This window comes from Capra hircus, chromosome 15, assembly GCF_001704415.2.
Source record: "Capra hircus breed San Clemente chromosome 15, ASM170441v1, whole genome shotgun sequence".
In the NCBI taxonomy this organism is placed as follows: domain Eukaryota; kingdom Metazoa; phylum Chordata; class Mammalia; order Artiodactyla; family Bovidae; genus Capra; species Capra hircus.
This window is the reverse complement of record NC_030822.1, coordinates 56,438,938-56,459,584: the sequence shown is the minus strand read 5'-3', so window position 1 is coordinate 56,459,584 and position 20,647 is coordinate 56,438,938. Positions and strand designations below refer to the sequence as shown.

Below are 20,647 nucleotides of genomic sequence, written 5' to 3'. Positions count from 1 at the left end.
ATAGCCATAACTGGAAGCACTTATCATTTCACAGCAGTAAGGCTAAAAAATAAGTGTATACCAGGAGTGTCGTTCCAATTTTTTCTTAAGAAGTGGAACGCTAAACAGTTAACACTTTACATGGCATCTCAATATGGGGGGAAAAAAATGAATCAAAGTTATTCTCTCTGGTGGAAGCATACTGTGTTGCTGTTATTAGAAGGTACCCTTAATTAAGTACTCACTATATATGTCTGAATTTGTGAGAAGTTTACATATATTATGCACCTCACTTAATCTTTTTTTTTTTAATTTTTATTTTTACTTTATTTTACTTTACAATACTGTATTGGTTTTGCCATACATTGACATGAATCCACCACGGGTGTACATCATTCCAGAGTTGCCACTTTCCTTTAACATTACCACCATTTTACAGATGAGGCAATTGAGGTTCAGAGAATTAAGTGTTTACTAACACAAGTAGTTAGTAGCCAGGCTGAATCTAAAACCAGTCTAAGAACATGGAAGCAACCTAGATGTCCACGGACAGATGAATGGATGAAACAGCTGTGGTTTATATACATACACAGTAGAATATTACTCAGCCATAAAAAGGAACACATTTGTGTCAGTTCTAATGAGGTGGATGAACCTAGAGCTATTATACAGAGGGAAGTAAGTCAGAAAGAGAAAAACAAGTGTTGCATATTAACACATATATATGGGATCCAGAAAGACAGTACTCATGAACCTATCTGCACGGTAGCAGGGGAGACGCAGACCTAGAGAAGAGCCTTGTGGAGGGTGGGGGGAGGGGCCAGGAGAGGGTGCGAGCATTGAGACAGGAGCATTGAAACATGCACATTATGCAAAAACAGACAGCCAGTGGGAATGTGCTGTGTGACGCCGGGAGCTCAAATCCGATGCTCTGTGATGCTCGGTGACAACCTAGAGGGGCGGGGTGGGGTAGGAGGTGGGAAGGAGGTTCAAGAGGAAGGGGACCTATGTATAGCTATGGCTGATTCGTGTTGATGTATGGCAGAAACCAGTACAATACTGTGAAGCAATTATCTTCCAATTAAAAATAAATAATTAACAAAAATAAATAAAGAAAACCAGCCTATCTAAGCTTGACTGACTCCAAAGATGAACCTATTAGTTCCTGCCTCTGTTCAGGGGTTTCGGGGCCAGCAGCTCTCACGGGTACCTGTGAATAGATCCCTGATGTTCTCCAGTGAGGTAGCTTCCTATGGAGATGTAGTTGGTGAAGTCAGTGCTAAATACATGTATTAATTGGATGTTCTATAGACATTGTCTCATAATTAACACAAACTTCATTCTTTCCACATATTGTATATTTTCACAGCTTACCAACTTGCTATTCAATTATTCTTCGATATAAACTCTCTTTTCCAGTTAAAACTAGGTGGCTTGAGATTTCTTCAGTTACACCTGTCTTCCTCTACCATTCAGCCTGCACCCTTGATTTTGCCTGTTGAAATCCTCCTTTTATACCTCTGTGAAGTCTTCCCCAAGACAGGACGTAGGTATTCTGCCTCCTTACTATCTACCCCTTCACTCTTTATCTTTCTTTTTTATTTATTTGGCTGCATCGGGTGTTAGTCTTGGCATGCAGGATCTTCATTGCATTATGTGGAAACTTTTCTTGAGACACACAGACTCGCTAGCTGTGGCACCCAGGCTTAGTAGCAGCTTCATGGCATGTGGGATCTTAGCTCCTGGACCAGGGATCAAACTTGCATCCCCTGCCTTGCAAGGTGGGTTCTTAACCGCCAGACCACCAGGGAAGTCTGGCTTTATCTTTCTTAATGCTACTTAACCTTCCATATGCACTTGCTCTATCTCTGCAGTGAAGCTGTAATCGTTTTTGCCCTCTTTGTATTTCCTACAACTTCTATCACAACAGTATATATAAACTAGAGGCCGGCAAATGTTGTTGAATTAATACTCTATGGAATTGTGATAAAGATTTACTAAAAATCCATTTCTTAAGGAACTTGTATTAGATAAACATGTTTTAAGAGGGTCACACCGGTGCTTCTAGTAATAAATCACTTCCAAGATAACCAGAGAAAAGCAACTACCATTGCCGAACTAAGACTGAATTTGTAAGACTTGCCTCCAAGAGATTAGTTGGGAATAAGCACAAAGCTGGTGACATACTAACTGGTCCTAAGTGGACTATAATTATCTTGGGATAAAAAATACTAGTCTGGAAGCTTGGTTCTCCTAAAGCAGGGAAAGACTGACACTTCTATGGGTCTCCCTGGTGGCTCAGATGGTAAAGAATTTGTCTGCAAGGCAGGAGACCTGGGTTTGATCCCTGGGTCAGGAAGATCCCCTGGAGAAGAGAATGGCTACCCACTCCAGTATTCTTGCCTGGAGAATTCCATGGACAGAGGAGCCTGGGGGGGTGCTACAGTCCATGGGGTCACAAAGAGTTGGACATGACTGAGCAACTAACACTTTCACACTTCTATATATACTAGAGGAAGAAGGAGGAAGAGAGAATACCATCATCCTCATTCTCATCGTTACCACCATCCCGGCTAACACATTACAGTGCTACTCTTAGCCGGACTCTATTCTAAGCACCTGACATGTTCACTCACTTAATACTCACAAAACTCTGAGAATCTATAATTGGATTTTATAGATGAGAAAACTAAGTCACACTCAAAAAAATATGCAAGTGCCTAAGGTTACACAGCTATTAAATAGTAGAGCTGGGATGCAATAAATTCTCTTAAATGTTCAAAATATTTGTCCAGTACTAAATTACCTAGTGTTTTTGTCTCAAATTTTAGAGAAATTATCATTTGGAGAAAGATTTAAAAGAACTACTAATATCTAGAGCACACACTAATGCACTCTCTCCCCATAACCTTGACGTTGCTGTCTTTTGAAGAATATTAGAAATCGTGAACCCAACATGGCTTTCAAGTATGATAATCACTTAAGCCCTCTGAAGGCTCCTAGTGACCCATGGCAGATGCCCACACACAGGAGCCACACTGTGCAGGAAGCACTGTCTCTGCCTGCTGCCATAATTGGTCACAGCATCCCTACTCTGGTCTCTGCCACGGCTCAACTCTCCTTAAATACTGGGCAATTACATCTCCCTCTGTGTTCTCTCCAAATATCCAGATTCCTCAGTCCTTCCTGGCATAGAGCTGTTAAGGAAGGGGAAGAGGACCAAGTGCTCTATACTTTATCAGATCCGATACCTTCATATTAAAGAGGTTTGTTCTATCTTTCTTACCATTTAAAGATGTCATTTAAAAAGCAAACATATCTCATCTAAGTTTCACGGAGCTTTTGGTCACAGCTGCTCTACAGAAGCTGCCCTTACCTTTTTTGCCTCTTTGCTCATTTTACTTAATTCAGAATTTAGTTGTCATTTTCAAATTCTCCATTCAATGATTAATGGCCATACAAGTAGATGCCTAATATCAGAATATAGGGAATGCAGAAAGGAGTATTAGCTCCAAAATTAATTACCAGTTGGGGGACTTTAGTTTCGCCAAGTTTCTTAACCATCAAACAAGAGAACAAATTTCCTTTCAATCTACAACACAGAATAAGACCATCAAAGCTTTTACCAGAGAGTTCAGGCATGAACCCTCTTCAATCTCCATTTCATAAGCCCAACTGAGATTCATAATGTTTTAGCTGAAAGGAGGTAGAGGAAAAACGTATTGATCTCTCTAGGTATTCTAAATTTTGTCTGTTTTTCCAATAAGATCACCAAATTACCTGGGATCAAATTTAAAGTAAGTTTATTTTACAAAATAAATTTATTTGGCATGTGAGCGTCACTACCCTAATCAGAGCATCTGAACTCTAAGGACAGGATTCCAAATGACCCAGTGTGCATAATGAACTCTGGCTGACTTCATACATGGTTATTTCCGAGTCCACTCTGATGCGTCTTTCTCCCTCAATGACTGAAAGCTGTTTTGAGAACAGTGACTACTTAAAGAGATTCCTATCCAACGTACCTAAGTGGTTTATTAAATAAAAAGAAAGCTAAAGTAACATGTAGCTTTATGGCTGCATTTTCGCTTTTATGGCATTTGGGTCACAACTACAATTATCTTAGCTGTATCTTTGGCTGCAAATGCAAGCTCCATTGTTCCTGTGAGGAGATACAAAACCCTTTAGGACAATTCCTTTTATGATGTGTCTTTCTAGGAACTCTCTGACAAACAGCTAGAACTGGCTATACTGAAAAGAGTTTTAAATAATGAGGTTTATGCAGTAGCCAAAATGTACTAGAATTTTAGGGTGGAGCTGCAGAAAGAAAAAAGTCAGAGCATAATCCGTGTGAGAAAATGAGATGTATTTAAAATCTAATTTCCAGTAGTCTGAGAGTTACAAAACAAAATAAACTTTCAGTCCATGCAGATGGAAGAAAATACTGGCATGAAGTCCTAAAAGGCAATATATTTCAAAAATAACATGAAGACGAGCTCTCGTATGTAGTTAAGAACTGGTGACATATCCTACCTGAAAAAAAAAAATTAAATTCATACTCACTCAAAGAGAAACAGAAAATGCCCAAAGTTACTAGCTCTCACACTGATGGACAGGTCTGCATATTCTAAACTACTTTTCTAGGTTTATATCCTCCTAACTCAGAAATGTAATCTGTTTACTCATTCAACATTTCTTGAGTATTTTCTGTGGCCAGGCACTGCGTATATTTTAGTGAGCTGAACGGGCTTATATTCTGATCAATTTAAATAGCCTCCTGCTGGGCTATAACAAAGCAAAAATAAATAAAAGTGAGTAAACAATCAGTAATGACTACTAACTAGTTCAATTAATAAGATTTGAAAGCCTTAAATAGGATATTTATTCCACCTGCTGAAAATTTAGACTTAAGTAGAACAGAAAATAAGATAACCTCTATGTAAACAAAGCTCTCCATGGAGGAATGTGAGAACTAGAAAATTCTTTGTTCTGCAGTTTCAGTTTGAGTAAGATAAGAAAGTTTACAAAGAAGCAGTGTGTTTTGCTCAGTAGATAAAACATTAATCTAACTGTTGGACTAGAAATAACATATAAAATTATAAATTTGTCACATGAAAGCTTTAAGGAAACAAGCAGCTCACAACACTGGTTATTGGTGGATTCGGTTAGACTGTGGATTTACCAGAATGTGGAAGAGAATGTTATGAGGATCCTTTTTTCAGTTTTGAACAGAAATTAAGTACCAGAACTTCTCCTTTACCTTCTGGAATGTAAGTCTAACACATGCTGAAATGACTGTCAGCCCTTATACATGTAGCTTAAGTCTCACAGCAATGCAAAATTACCAACACAAACATAGTGAAATGGGTTGCACATGATTATATACACTGGATCAGAAAACAATTTATTTCTCGCTTGTCAACACAAAAGCTTTAGCATCTAATCTGAAATTTTATGAATTCATAAAAAAATGCACACCCGATATAGAAGATCCCCAGTTAGACCCATCTACAAAGCACAAATAAATTATGCCAGCCATTTTTCACAACTGTCACTGAAAAAAATAACAACTGCAAAGCTTTAACTTAAGAATTTTGACTACATTAAAATACTTCTACTTACAAAGTCTCACCATTACACTGTAACAAGAGATTAACTTTTCTTCAGAGAAATCGGATGCAAAAATCATAGAGAACCTAGAAATGAATTTCAATTTGAGGAGCTCAAGAGTTGCAAGTGTAGTCTAGCCCGAATAAGACCTGAGGGACACATGATGTGGGCTTCCCAGGTGGTGCTAGTGGGGGAAAACCCGCCTATCAATGCAGGAGACACAAGAGACATGGGTTCAATCCCTAGACTGGGAAGATCCCCTGCAGGAGGGCATGGCAACCCACTCCAATATTCTTGCCTGGAGAACCCCATGGACAGAGGAGCCTGGTGGGCTACAGTCCATAGGGTCGCAAAGAGTTGGATAGGACTGAAGGGACTTCGCACATTTGCAACATATGATGTAGCACCATGTTTCTAAGAGAAACTGCTGCTGCTGCTAAGTTGCTTCAGTCGTGTCCGACTCTGCGCGACTCCATAGACGGCAGCCCACCAGGCTCCTCTGTCCCTGGGATTCTCCAGGCAAGAACACTGGAGTGGGTTGCCATTTCCTTCTCCAATGCATGAAAGTGAAAAGTGAAAGTGAAGTCGCTCAGTCGTGCCTGACTCTTAGCGACCCCATGGACTGCAGCCTACCAGGCTCCGTCCCTGGGATTTTCCAGGCAAGAGTACTGGAGTGGGGTGCCATCGCCTTCTCCTCTAAGAGAAACTAGGAAACCCAATAACTCCCTGTGATCTGAAGGAGATGGACGGAAGATAAAGAGAATCTAAGTGGAGGAACAATGAGTGAGTAGAGAAGATAAGCTTCTTACCAGTTTTCAAGTCTCCAAAGGTAATGGCTAGTATATGTGTTTAAACCCCAGGGCCTCAATGACAGAAACAGCCAGATGGCAAGTCTTGCTCTGTCAAGAGTAACCTTTCTGCTCTCCATCTATCAAAAGACTAAGTGCCACCAATATTCAATTCTGTCATCTCTTTCATGAAGCCTTTCTTAATTTTTCCCCAGGCAAAAAGTAGTCTCTCTAATTGATGTTCCTCCATAGAACTTCGTCCTGTTCAATGACAAGTGTTATGCTGCATATTTTATCACAGCTAGTTTAATCTCTTAATTCTCACGAGTGTGTGTGTGTGCGCGCGCACGCGTGCACGCGTGCATGCTCAGTCATGTCCAACTCTTTGCAACCCTATGGACTGTAGCCCACCAGGCTCTTCTGTCTGTGCTATTTCTCCAGGGAAGAATACTGGAGTGAGTTGCCATGCCCTCACCCAGGGGATCTTCCCAACCCAGGGATCATATCCATGTCTCTTGCATCTCCTGCACTGGCAGGGAGATTCTTTATCCCAAGAGCCATCTGCGAAGCCCACGTTAGATTATATAGGTCATTATAATGAGTAAATGTTCATTCTTGAATAACTTACTATGCCTAGATCGGTAAACTGCACACACTACATGCTCAATAGAAATTTACCATTTGTGAAAGCATATGGAGGTTTGTTAAGGACATTTAAAAAAAGTCAAGAGGAGCACAGCAATTCTACTTCTAAGAATTTACCCTAAGGAAACATTCACAAAGACATACAAAGGTTTATGTGTGCAGAGGTTCATTACAACATTATTCAAAACTATAATGATTATGAAGGCAATAATAAAAACAATTACCATGTATTGTGTCCTTATTTTAAGTCAAGCACTGTGAAAGCACTTTATCTATATTACCTCACTTAATTTTCATAGCTGCCCTATAAGAAAAATATTATTATATAAGCTCAGAGAAGTTTAAGGTAACTGTCCAAGGTCAAACAACTGGTATAAGATGGAGGTAGAATTTGAACCCCAAAGGTCTGACTCCAAAGTCTATATTCTTACTATATGTGTGGGTGCATGTCAAATAGCTTCAGTCATGTCCAACTCTTTGGGACCCCAAGCACTGTAGCCCACCAGGCTTCTCTGTCCATGGGATTCTCCAGACAAGATTACTACAGTGGGTTGCCATGCTCTCCCCCAGGGGATCTGCCCGACCCAGGGACAGAACCATGTCTCACACATCCATCCTCACTTAACGCTCATAAGAACCCTCTAAGGTCAGCAGTATTACTGTCCCCATTCTACAGATAAGGAAACTGGGACACAAAGGTTAAGAAACTGATCAGAGATCACATAGACAAGAAATGGTAAGCCCTGTATTTAAACCTAGACAGTCTAGCTCTCTTTCCTACTGAAAAGAGCAAATGACTAGAACCTACCTATTCAAAGACTGGCTAAAATATAAATATTTATGAATATATGAATGAAGAAGCAAAATGTAAAGGGCAAAAAGGCAGGGACTGCCAGTATCTTCATTTCTCCAAATTATTCCATCAGAATATACACATCATTTATCCTTTATTTTTACACATAAAGTTTATTTCTGAATCATATACATTCTAGAAAAGATAGCATGGAATAAGAGAAAAAGCACATGGAGGAGAATCAGAAGACCCGAGTTTCAGATCCAAGCTACCACCTATTACCTTGGTGACATTAGTCAAAATTGTAACCTCTCTGAGCCCTTCTTTTTCCTTCTATAATAAGAGTTCAGATGGAGTTTCTTCTTGGCATCAATATTCTATATAATCTCATGATAGTAGAGAAGATAACTTTTGTTCAAGTCAACACTTAAATTGGCCAATTAATAAACAATATACAGTTCAGGTAAGAGCTTAAAAAAAAAAAAAAAAACCTTCAATCGCGTTTTAACAAAATTTATATGTTGTCCAGATAAAGTACCCTAAACATCTACTTCCAAATGCTTACTACACCAGGATTAATTACAAGATTATTCTTGATCTGCTTGCAATATGACTGGAGATATAGAAGTATCCACATGCAGAGTTCAGCACCAATATGGACATAACAACTTGAGTTGTCTCTACTAATTTATCCCTAGCCTTCTGCTCCCCACCCCCAATCAAATTGTAAGAGCAAAATAAATTTCACATCTCTACAAACCATCTCCAGTCTAAGTCTCTGGTGCTGATTTCTGTCCCAAACTTTAATACTGTAGCTCTATTTACTGGATGTTTCTCCTTTAATTGGCATTTTTCTAAGTCAGGTCCAGTCACAGTTTATTTCTCCAACATCCTGATTTTCTACTTCAGGCTGTCACTAATTCCTAATTTTCTTCTGCTGGATTGTGGGTTATATTTAGCAGAGGCAACATATGCACACAATACATGCACCATCCCCTATCCTTTCACCCATGACAGACATCACCAACAGATCACAGAACTCCCTCGACTGAGCCCAGACACGGCTCTACAATCCATACTATCATAGCACTCCAAGGAGCCAGAGCCATTGGCTGGAGCTGGGATATAAGACAAAACCTAGTTCTCACCCCTGGTCTCCACAATGGTAACCATGACTAGTCCTGTCTCTTTCCTACAAGCCATTCATCATGGCACGACTGCACTACCGCAACAGTCCTCTAACTAGACTCTCCAGTTTATCCTTGCATCGTCTCTCTCCAGCCCAGTCATCCTCAGTGGCTCCGCACTGTCTGTCTGCAGGGAAGATAAAAAACATGGCCACCTCTGTCAGATGTTCAGGAGCCTCTACGATTTGGCCCAATCATCCTTTCTAGGCCTGTCTCTCATAAGTCTCCAATATCAGACCTTTTCAAATATTTCTGTTTCTAAACTCTTTCATCAAATGAAATCTTGGGCAAAAAAACCAATAAGTTCAAATCACAAAAACATCACTGCCTGGGCTGAAAGAGACCTAATGGTCCAGCAGCAGCATGCTACTCGGGGGGCCCTTTGGCTGCTCAGAAGGGGCTGAAGCTCTTCTGTGACCCACCACAAAGAACCAACCGCAGCCATGCTGGCCAGAGAACATGAGGATCCAAATTAAACTCCTAACCAGCACTGATTTATAAGCTCTTCTCAGACGACAAAACAAACCCAGGGCAGAACTAATCAAAAGAGCCCAAACACTTAAGACCAGAGTCTAGTAAAACACACAGACCTCCCCCCTCCCCATACATAAATTTCACATGATTTTCTTCTGCTCTGAAAATGTCAGTGCTCAGCAAGGGACAGGACAAGGTTAAGAGAATCTGACAGGAAGGATTGGATGGAGTTGAAAGCTGAAGTCCTGCAAGTTTATCTACACAAGCAGCACAAGTTCTCCTGGCATATTCCCAACTCAGCCCAACGCCCTGCAGCAACATAAGAGCAATAATTTTTTTAAACACCCTCATTCTGTCCTACCGCATCTCATAATGTGTAAAGCCCAGCTGGATGGTGTGTAGGATTTTGTCAAGCTGTCTTCAATCTTTAGCTTTTCCTCCATTCCTAACAACTGAGCTGGCGAGCACTTAAGTTGCTGATGTTCATTTACATCCTAGTTTTTTATTATTCTTTCCAGGAAGCATTTCCTGTTGACAGGGGCCAGGGGCAGGGATGCCGTTTGTCAGAGTTTCTTTCACCATGGTGCTCCTCACCCTACCAGAAGCTGAGAACAAGGGACCCTCTTGCTTTACCTCCCAGATGCTCAAGTATTTCTTTACTCAGTTATTTTTGGTTGCACTTCCATTTTATTTATTTATATTTGGAATTCTAAATTTACAAAGAAAATGCATCTAACTGATTTCTCTGAAAATATAATCTGAAATTTTCTTCATTAGATTTTGTGGATGTCCTTTCTTTTTATCCCACATACAGTATAGTATCTGTTGGTCATCACCACTGAAAACAGACATCACCTCTGATGAATCCTTTGGCTCATATGAATCTTATTATCTTAAAAAGTTCCTCTTCCTAGAAATCCTCAGTTTGCAAGCTAGACAGTGACACAGAAAACACAGTCCCCTCTCAAATAGCCACGTGTAGTTTAGCATTATCCCAGACAGCCTTTTTAATCCCACATTGATGCATTGGGCTTCCCAGGTGGCACAGTGGTAAAGAATCCTTCTGCAGTGCAAGCAACTTGGGAGACTCAGGTTTGATCCCTGAGTCAGGAAGATCCCTTGGAGAAGGAAACAGCAGCTTACTCCAGTATTCTTGCTGGGGAAATCCCATGGACAGAGGAAGCTGGTGGGCTACAGTCCGTGGGGTCACAAAGAGTCTGACACAACTGAACTTGAGCGTGCCTGTGGCAGGACTTGTCTTCAGACATTTTGGGCTTAGGGACTGTAAATGAATGTCAATGTGAGAATAAGCAAGACAGGTAAATTTTATAATACATCACAAAATAATTTTAGGAACCCACTGTCAAAAGACATTCCACAAAGATTCTTTTCTGTTGGGGTGAATAATGAGCTGACCAGCATTCTTTTGGAACTCCACTTTTCCTTGGCTTCTTTGGGATGAATAGAAGCTGCCAGGGAGAGGCCTAGATTGGGCCAGATGGGGAGATGGACTTGCCTTTGGAGTCCTCCAGAATCCATCATGTTTCAAGAGGACTTTATATTTTGTTTGTCATTAAATTGCTCTAGTTTGGGGCATTCCTGGCAGTCTAGTGGTTAAGAGTTTGCCGTCCAATGCAGGGAATGTGGGTGTGATCCCTGGTCGAGGAACTAAGATCCTTCTTGCCTTGCAGCTAAAAAACCAAAACATAAAACAGAAGCAATATTGTAACGAATTCAATAAAGGCTTTTAAAAAATTGTTCAGGTTTGGGTTAATGACCATTACTAGAAACAACTGCTAGCAAACTCTTCAAAGTAATTCCTTCTATCTGATTAGATGATATACAGCCCTATTTATCCCCTACCTTTTCAGGGGAAAATACCTATAGATTCATTCAAAAGCCAAAAGATAGAAGAAAACTGAGGGTACCTAAATAAAATGTGTGTGAAAGTGAATTCACTCAATCGTGTCTGACTCTTTGCGACCCCATGGACTGTAGCCTACCTCGCTCCTCTGTCCATGGGATTTTCCAGGCAAAAGTACTGGAGTGGGTTGCCATTTCCTTCTCCAGAGGATCTTCCTGACCCAGGGATTGAACCTGGGTCTCCCGCATTGTAGGCAGACACTTTACTGTCTGAGCCACCAGGGAAGTCATAGAAATATACATTTTCAATGCAACACCAACCTGAGCCAGGGGTATGGATAAGTAAAACTACGCTCGCCACCAATACATCTATCCATGATAGACTGCTATTAACAATCCAAACTTCTAAGCAAAAGACACCTGGCTTACTCTAATGTTGCAGAGCATCAGCCCCTCTCAGAGCTTCTTCCTAGTATACGTCTCACTCCCCTCCTTCACCATTACATTCACCCATTCAAGAACCTAATGAGACTGACATAGAGCGGAAAGCAGGTGTGTGCAATATGTTGTTTGCATCTCCCCACTTGGAGTTATTAGCACCTCCAATCACTCAATTTGGCAGGTCCATTTTAATATTAGCATCACACACAAGCTGCATCCTTGAGAAGGGAGGCTGTTTCAGACTTTTCTGGTGAACTATTACTCAGATAATAGAACAGTTATTTCATGTCATTATAAAATTAAACTTTACCTTTGGGTCTTGGAAAGGCTAACAATTCAACTTCCCTTTTTGACATGCAGGAAGATAAGATTCTTCTGACATAAAAATAGGAAAGGGCATTTGTAAGCACACTGACAGTTTTACTAGGCCGCTCAGGGCAGTGTATTATTTTTTTCAACTGTATAAGCATATGTACACTAATATACTTTTAAACACTGTACCATATTACCCATGTGAAGAAAGCTGAACTCCCTTTCTTTACTGCCATGCTACAACAGTTTTACATCTCAGCTGTGTACCTCTAAAGTAGGTTTCAGAATGATTCACAATGTCAACTGCATATTATGGCTGAGCTTTGAACAACAGTTTTGTCCATTACACACAACTACAACCCGTTTAAAAAGAAAGAAAGACATCTGACAAAGTGGGGCATGAAAAATAAAATTAATATAATGCTCTGCTTCCTTTTATACAACCTTATGTGTTTTGAGGGAGTTCTTCAGAAATGTATTCAAAAGAAGGGAGCATTCATTTTTGGAAGTTAATTACATTTTATTAAATTTCAAGTTTCACGGGAATTCAGTTTGAGTGGTTAGGTTGTGCTTGAGGACTGAAAAGAGAAATCACACCCAGAATTATTTGTTAAAGGTGAGGTGGGTTCATACCACCTCTGATATTTCTAGATAAGCTTTACCAGAACAGAGATGCTGTGAGTAAAAAGATCACTATTAGAAGTTTTCTAAGTTTGCTAATAAAGATGGCAAATTACCAGGCTGAAATCTGTCATTTGTTAATCAAATTGAATAGTAATTCTTTCCTGCAGGCACATGGAGAAGACAAATTATCAATTTCTGTAAATCATAATTAGTTCAGAGGCAGATTCCAATTCTCCAAAAGATTAGCTCAGTGTAGTTTAAATGAAAGACACTCAGTTACCATACACACTGTAGAAAACCTGAGCCTTCAACTGAGGTACTTGAAATCTTGGATTATGACCACTTGAAGGTTTGCGGTAATAATTCAAAATGCTTTTACTTTGTTCTCTTCGCTGAGGCCAATTTTCACTAAGTATGCAGGCAAGGGACTGTGCAGAGAAGTGTTCACCGCAGTTTTCATCTGTGCTGTTTGTCCCCCAGCGTGGATGGATGGCTTGGCTGTCACTGAGGCTCCGGGCCCTTTCCAACCTTTAATTTTCTTTAAGAGTGGATAAGCGTCCTGAGCAAAACGGCTCACCACTGCACTTGAGGTGCTTACTTAAAAAGAAATAAAACATGATTAATTTCAAGGGCTTTACAATTAAAAATATACGATAGGAGCGTTATCTGGGCAATTTAACTACATCGGGAAGGGTCACAGGGCTACGGAGTTTGAGAAACTCTCAGTGAGCCTCAGCGCATGGACTCACTGTCCCTGGTAGCATCTTAGATTATTAAAAGGGACATGCTAATGTGACATTTTACTATTACAAAGGAAACTCAGTACTAAAATTAGAGCATAAATCAGGCAGATATGCTTCCAGACACGCAATCAACTCTGTCTTCCACTCATTTTCTTCTACGCATCAAGGAGTTATATTAAATTTCATTTTGTATTTATTTGTTAACTATGTGTGGCCCTCCTTCCTAAGCTCAATGTGAGGAACAAAAATTTAGCTACATTCTCATAAAACATCCCAGTAAAGATGAAGTTTAATGCAGACAAAGGTGGACGATTATGGCGTCACAAAAATATACTTTCCAAATCAAGACTAAAATATAAACCTATTAGTTTTGAATATTTATCCAGATTGCATTTCATATGCGAGAAAGCTCTCCTTTTTATGGCAAGAAAGTATCTACACCCATAAAACAGTAAGATTTGTCTTGGAAAAAGAGCCTGACAGCCCAACCAATTCTGTTCCCAAAACAATGGCTAGTTCGCGGGTGTAAACGGCAGACAACATAAAGTAAATCACTGTCATGAAATAATAATTAGCATTGTAAAAATAACCTCCACTGCCTCAGCTGACTAATGCACAATCCCTGCTCAAGCCCATATTTCAAGTCTGAAAGTCACCAAATGAAATTAGCACTTTGGTTCCAAAGGCGGATTCTGTTGGTATTTTTGCCTGGAAGGAAAGGGAAACCATTTCAGACCTTCTCACTAATCCAAAATAGCAAAAACTTGTCATCTTTGTGGCTTAAAGGGAAAGCTGTTCCAGGACTTGGCAGAGAAGTTCACAGTTCAGTCCAACAACATTCTCCTCCCTCTCGTCCCCATCCCACTGGTCTAGGTCCTCCCATCAGCAGAGGGATTAATGATGCATTTCTCACTCAGACGGTACATGTCCACAGAACTGTGAGGTTGGGCAGTTCGGTGACAGAGTCCTTAATTACAAGGTCAAAATCATGGGCGTGACACCCACGTGGACCAATTTGTTTTCATCTGTTTCACTGCCCTACCATCTTTAGTGCTAGCCAGCCAATCACAGTCGCATGCTGTTGGTCAAAGGGTGATTCCGGAAGTGCATGAAAATGGTTCAGTGGATCCCAGTCACCAAAGGGAGGGAAGGAAGATGGGAGGAGGGGAAGAACCAGAGAGAGAGGAAGGACCCTGCAAAATCCTAAAAGTGCTCTGCCTTCCTGTCTCAGAGCCTATGACCACTATCTTTCTATTTAAAAGGACAACATATTCAGGCCATATATATTTAAACATCAAACAAGGATACACAGTGATAACAAGAATGGCTAGCTAGCTAATTTATTCTGAGGTTGCCCTATACTAACTTTCAAAAAATTAACTAAATCTATACAAAATTAAACAATGCTTATGAATTAAACACTATATTTCATGCCTTAAAAGAACTCAGCACATTAGCAATTAGCATTTTCTTTGTTTTGAATTCATTGAATTTATATCACCCTTCCACACTGTTTAGCTAAAGCAAACAAAAACAAGAAAATCACATTATTCTTTCTAAGCCATATAAAAGTGATCTGGAAAGTCACGTTTAAAATCGCTATCATGGATTAGCTTAAGGCAATTATTTCACTTGCTGCATTCTTTTACGAGAAGTTAAAAAAAAAAAAAATCAAGCTTCTTGCCTAACAAGAAAAATGAAATCCCATTAGTTGTGTCTCCAGTGTATATTAACATTCCTTTTGTTTAGAAAGGTTAATATCCCCCAAATAAAGGAGCATACAGTGCCTGTTAAAATAATTACATCATGACATTTTAGAAAGGTTGGCAGATAGACGTGGTTCCAAGCAAAGAAACAAACAAAAGTAAAAGCGAGTACTTTTTAAAATATCCATGACTTCAAAAAATGGAAAGCACTGGAAATTCCACCATGTTTGCAATTTCCTGCCAGCTTGTCTGAGGTCTGGTATTTGGCTTTTCTCCCTCGTCCTCAATATCTTTCTGCCATAGAAACTTAGGAAGGTGTATCTTCATGCCCTAAATCAGATGCTCTATTATCAGAAAAGGAAACCACAAATCTGACAAGAGTTTCACAACAGATAGGTGGCTGAGAGCATGACGTACCAACAGAAGCCCAAGTGTTTCACGGCCACCTGGGAGTCCCGAAGGACAGCATTTAATGTCCTTAAGGAAAAAATAGCTTTTCTATTCTAGGCAAGTTGATCTGAAGGCCCAGCATCAGTAAGACTGAAACCAGAGAACAATTTAAGTCTCCAAACTCACTCCTCTAAGACCTGAAAGAAAATACTTTCAATTGTATGCAAATAAATATGGCACTCTGACTCTGATGCCTGAGGCAGAAAGACGCAATTCTCCACATAAGTAAAACAAGTTATTAATCTCTCAAACCTCTGGATTTAGCAAACATTTTAAAATCAAAAACAGGCACAGCAGTATGAAACCTAACTGGCTCTCCCTCTCTCCTTCTCTAGGGCATGAAAGCCCCTGTGGAGCTCTAGAATAGGGTGCCCTGTTCTTCCACTGCTCCCAGGGAGACAGTCAGTAAAACAGGCAAGACAAAGGTGAGGAGAAAAACAATGGTTTTCCCCACCACCACTTAAACCAAAGAAAGCTTCCTCAGTTAATGATGCCTCAGCCTCTGGACAGCAGGTCAGTGAATCTAATTGAACAAGTGCTTTAAGAGGCTTATTAATATTCCCAAAAGTCACAGAATGTTTAACAACAGAAATTCCCAATAACACCCATAACAAATTATACATGTGCAGTGGTGAAAAGGATGCTGCCTAAGGAATCCAGGAAAAAAAACTCATAAAAAAAAATTACAGGTCCCTAAGTTACCATAACAAAAATTCCCAAATAGTATAAATCTACAGAAGGGAAAGTGCAACATCTCAGCCAAGAGTCTCACAACAAACCTTAAAGGAAAGTCTATCTCGGCTTCGTACAAAGGGTAGATATCCCTTCGGCACAGGGCTTTTCAGCATTGAATGATGCCACTGCGTCCCCAGCTCATGCAAATACAGCGCCCTGCACGCAAGAAGCAATCCCTGCACACTTGTTGAATGAATGAATGAATGAACAATTTATATGGAATAGTCTTCTAAAACAGCCTCTAGCACCTCTAAATTGACACAGGCTATGTAGAGTGCTGGCTGAAATAGATGTATTACTTTTTTTCCCCCAGAAGCCAGATAAGAGCACATCTCCAGGAGAGAAAAAAACCACCAACAAGACAGTGAGCAAAGTAAACTCATTTCTCTTCCATATTCAAGGAGCATGTTTTTCTTAATAAGAAGAGAGAAAATGATGATGATGATGGTGGTGGTGGTGGTGATGACGGGAAACATAGCATTTGTTTGGTGCTGGGCACTGTTTGAAGTATCTTACGCGAATTAACTAGTTTCACCCACTCAGTTGCCTATGGACAGCAAGGAGATCAAACCACTCGGAAATTCAACTCTGAATGTTCATTGGAAGGAAAGATTGAAAGCAGGAGGAAAAGAGGGCAACAGAGGATGAGATGGTAGGATGGCATCACTGACTCGATCGACATTACTTTGAGCAAACTGAGAGACTCTGAAGGACAGGGAAGCCTGGTGTTCTGCAGTTCATGGGGTCGCATTCAGTCGGACATGACTTAGAGACTGACCAACAACAACTGCCTATGAAACTGGTATTATTATGCCCATCTTTCGGCTGAGTTGAGACAGAACTAAGTTTCATTCAACTAGTGCCTGGCACAGCCAGTCTGCAAGGCCAGACAGCGCCAGAGCGTGTTACACTATTTGTAACAGCTCTGGTTCAACAGAACTTTCTTCTGTGATGATGGGACTGTCAACATCTGCACTGTCCAATAAAAAAACCACTAGCCATGTGTAGCTACTGAGCCTTTGGGGTGTCACAAGAGCAACTGCGGAACTGAAATTTTCATTTTACTTAAGTCTAAGTGTAAATAGCCACTGCTACTTACACTTCTGTTTCATTCTATAACATAGACAATGTTCAGCTAATGAAATGTAAGATGCTGTAGATGTCACCCTTTGTGATATCATCTCTTAGCAATCTTCTGCCTCTGAGTTCACAAGTCAAAGTTCCATAACCACTCATTTTGCCATAAAAGCGATCAAAGTATTCTGACATACATAGAGTCTTTGATAATTTGTAAGTGTCATCTCTATTTCCTGCAAGCATATGTGTTTGTTGGTGGCAGGTGACGGAGTCAACAGAAATTATTTTCATTCTAAGTAGTATTTCTCAAATAATCTTCCAGGAATCTTTCATCTAATTCATTCAAAAATATTACCGAGCAACTACTGTAGGCTATGATGAGGAGAAACACAAAATATTACAAAAGCACATTGTTATTGCTGTTTGGTCACTAAGTTGTGTCCGACTCTTTGTGACCCTGTGTACTGTCGGGTCCTTCATTATCTCCCAGGGTTTGCTCAGATTCATGTCCATTGGGTCGGTGATACCATCCAAACATCTCATCCTCTGCTGCCCTCTTCACCTTTTGCATTCAATCTTTCCCAGTATCAGGGTCTTTTTCAAAGAGTTGGCTCTTCTTATCAGAAGCAAAGATGTACAAAAGCTATACTTACATACTACATACCCATTTTTTTTTTTTTGGTCCAAAATTTGACACATAGTATATATCCAGTAAGTACCTCATTTCATTTGGATCTTTGTGATGGTCTCTGTCCCCGACTTCCTTCTCTAGTATTGCCCCTTTAAAATCCATCTTTCACAAAACTCTTAGAATGAATTTCCTAAAATGTAGATCTGATCTGGGTACACTTCCAGTTAAAATCCTTCAGTGAGTTCTCATTCTTATAAAATCCAAGCTCCTTAGTATGGTACCTCCTGGACACAGTAACTTAGCCAGGGATGATCTTTCTAGCCTCATCACTCACTTGAATCTTTTGGGGAATTAATAAACACCTTGCAAAATTCTGTTTATATGTTTGTAGACCTTAATTTTTTCAAGGAACCCTACACTGTATATCTCCAGAATTGAGCACAATAGTTCTCAGGCAGTAGGTATGAAGAGACACGTATTGAACTAAATAAAATATAAGAAAAATGATAATGACAGATGGAAGTTACATTTGCCATAATGGATACAAAGAACTTGTAGACTGCTCTGGGCTGACAGGAAAAGGAATAAAGAATAAATCGGGAAGACATTCTAAGGGGCACGTGAACTACAGTAAATTTTAAGCAAAGGGAATATCACAAACATTATCAATTATCAGCTCATGTCATATAACAAGAGTCAAGAGAATAAAACATTTACCCCATTTTTTCCCATGCCATCCACTTTTACCCACTGCCTTTCTAGATACCATCCAGCTCATCTCCAAGAAAGCAGGGTTTTTTCTCCTATAATGAAAGCACAGAGTCCACATCACTGAGGGTTCCAAGTGGATAGGCACTGGGTGTTAAAGGTTGGCACCTATTTTGAATACTCTCTTTAACTTCTTGCTTCCTGGCTTCATGTAGTAAGCAGAGCTAGAAAAGGCTTCATCCCTTGAGGCAGACTGGCTGTCCAATTTGTACTCACTTTCACTTTGGAGCTCTAGCTGTTCCTGCAGTCTCAGTTTGTCTTTAGTGTGGTTGCCAAAAAGCAGTGAGATTCCAAGATTAAGACTTGGAACAGACAGAGGAGTTGAAGGCATCCCTTGGGTTCAAGCCTAAACCTCCGATCCTATCCAGCTTCTATCAGAGCTCTGCACTGGAGTCTCGGGTACTAGTACTTAAGATTCCCATCCTGTACCTTCTTGCTCTGGAAAGAGAGGGTAGTAAGTGGATGAAGCGATTGACAGGACAGGGTCTGAACCTACCTGGGTCCATGGATATCTCATCCCAATCCCTAATGACTAGGAAGAACTGAGGGTTCAATTTGTAAGGATTGTAGAGTGAAGGCAAAAAGAAGATGAGGCTAGATAACTAGATTTGGTTCAGACTGACTACCAATCTAAGTAAATTTTAGTCTCTAGGTCAAAGCCGTGATGGGTTCTTTGTTTATTTAGAATCATGAACTGGACAGAAAAAGCCTAGTGCATATCATATAGTCAATAATTAATAAATATTTAATCTGGCAGCTACATCTAACCTGACCTGAAAGCAGAGGAGACTGAAAACATCAAGGGAAACACTCACGAGGCTTTTATAATCTGGTGTGAAGAAAGAGTTCTTAAATTATTGAAGAGGGTTAACAGTTTTATAAAAGGAAACTATCATTTACTGAGGACCCACTATGTGCAACCATTATGCTGATCATTATTTTTCTTAGCCTTCACAAGTCTACAAACTAAGCATGATGACTCACGCTTTCAAATTAAAAAAATGAAGGCCCCAAGAACGTATAACTTACCCAAGGACTCGCAGCTGATAGGAGATAAGCAAGCTTAGATCTATCTGCAGTCTCGAACCAAGGACTCTTAAGTACCCAGGCAATCCTGATTCTCAAGTCTTGGGAATCAACTGCTCAACGCAGGACAAGGGGGAGGATCAAGAAATACTATGAGGCTTCTGAGCATTTTCTGATGGACCTTTCAGTTAAGTGAGCCAACAGTTTCTAAAGCTGACTGTATAAAGGGCCTTGATCAAAGTACTGGAGACACAAACTTTAATGTGACATAATCTCGGCCTTTAAGGGATTTGCAAGTGGCCAGATAATTACAATTTAAGATAAATTAAACCCTAAATAGCAACAGGGAGGTCATGAGAAAAACCAAGTTTATGTGCATAAGAAATTTCCCTGGGAACTATAGCACTATGGTAACTAGAATTTTTCGAAAATACTGAAATTAAGGATAACCACCTCAGAGTCTCCAGAGTGTTTCTCAATATCATTAAAACGAAGGACTCTCTACAAATTAGTGATCATTAACTTAATTATAACATATTATGCATTCATTTTATTCACCGCCGATACACTGCAGAAAGGATTTCCCTAAACATCTCTAATGTATCCACCTATGTCAGTTAAAAGGAATCGTGTCCGTGCTAATTTCCCTTCTACTTGAACAAAAACATTCCTATGCATCTTAGAGAAGTATAATTTGGTGAGATGATACTAACTGAAATTATCAAACTACAAACCCCCAAACTTTCTGCATTTTCCATCCAGAACGGAAAGATAAGGAAATAATTAATTCAAAGG

At 40.0% G+C, this 20,647-nt stretch overlaps 1 protein-coding gene across 6 annotated transcripts in view; it reads right to left on the bottom strand.

Moving 5' to 3' along the window:
* The window catches only part of CADM1 (cell adhesion molecule 1), a 357,698-nt gene that overhangs the window by 175,194 nt on the left and 161,857 nt on the right, over positions 1–20,647 (bottom strand). The window lies entirely within an intron of this gene.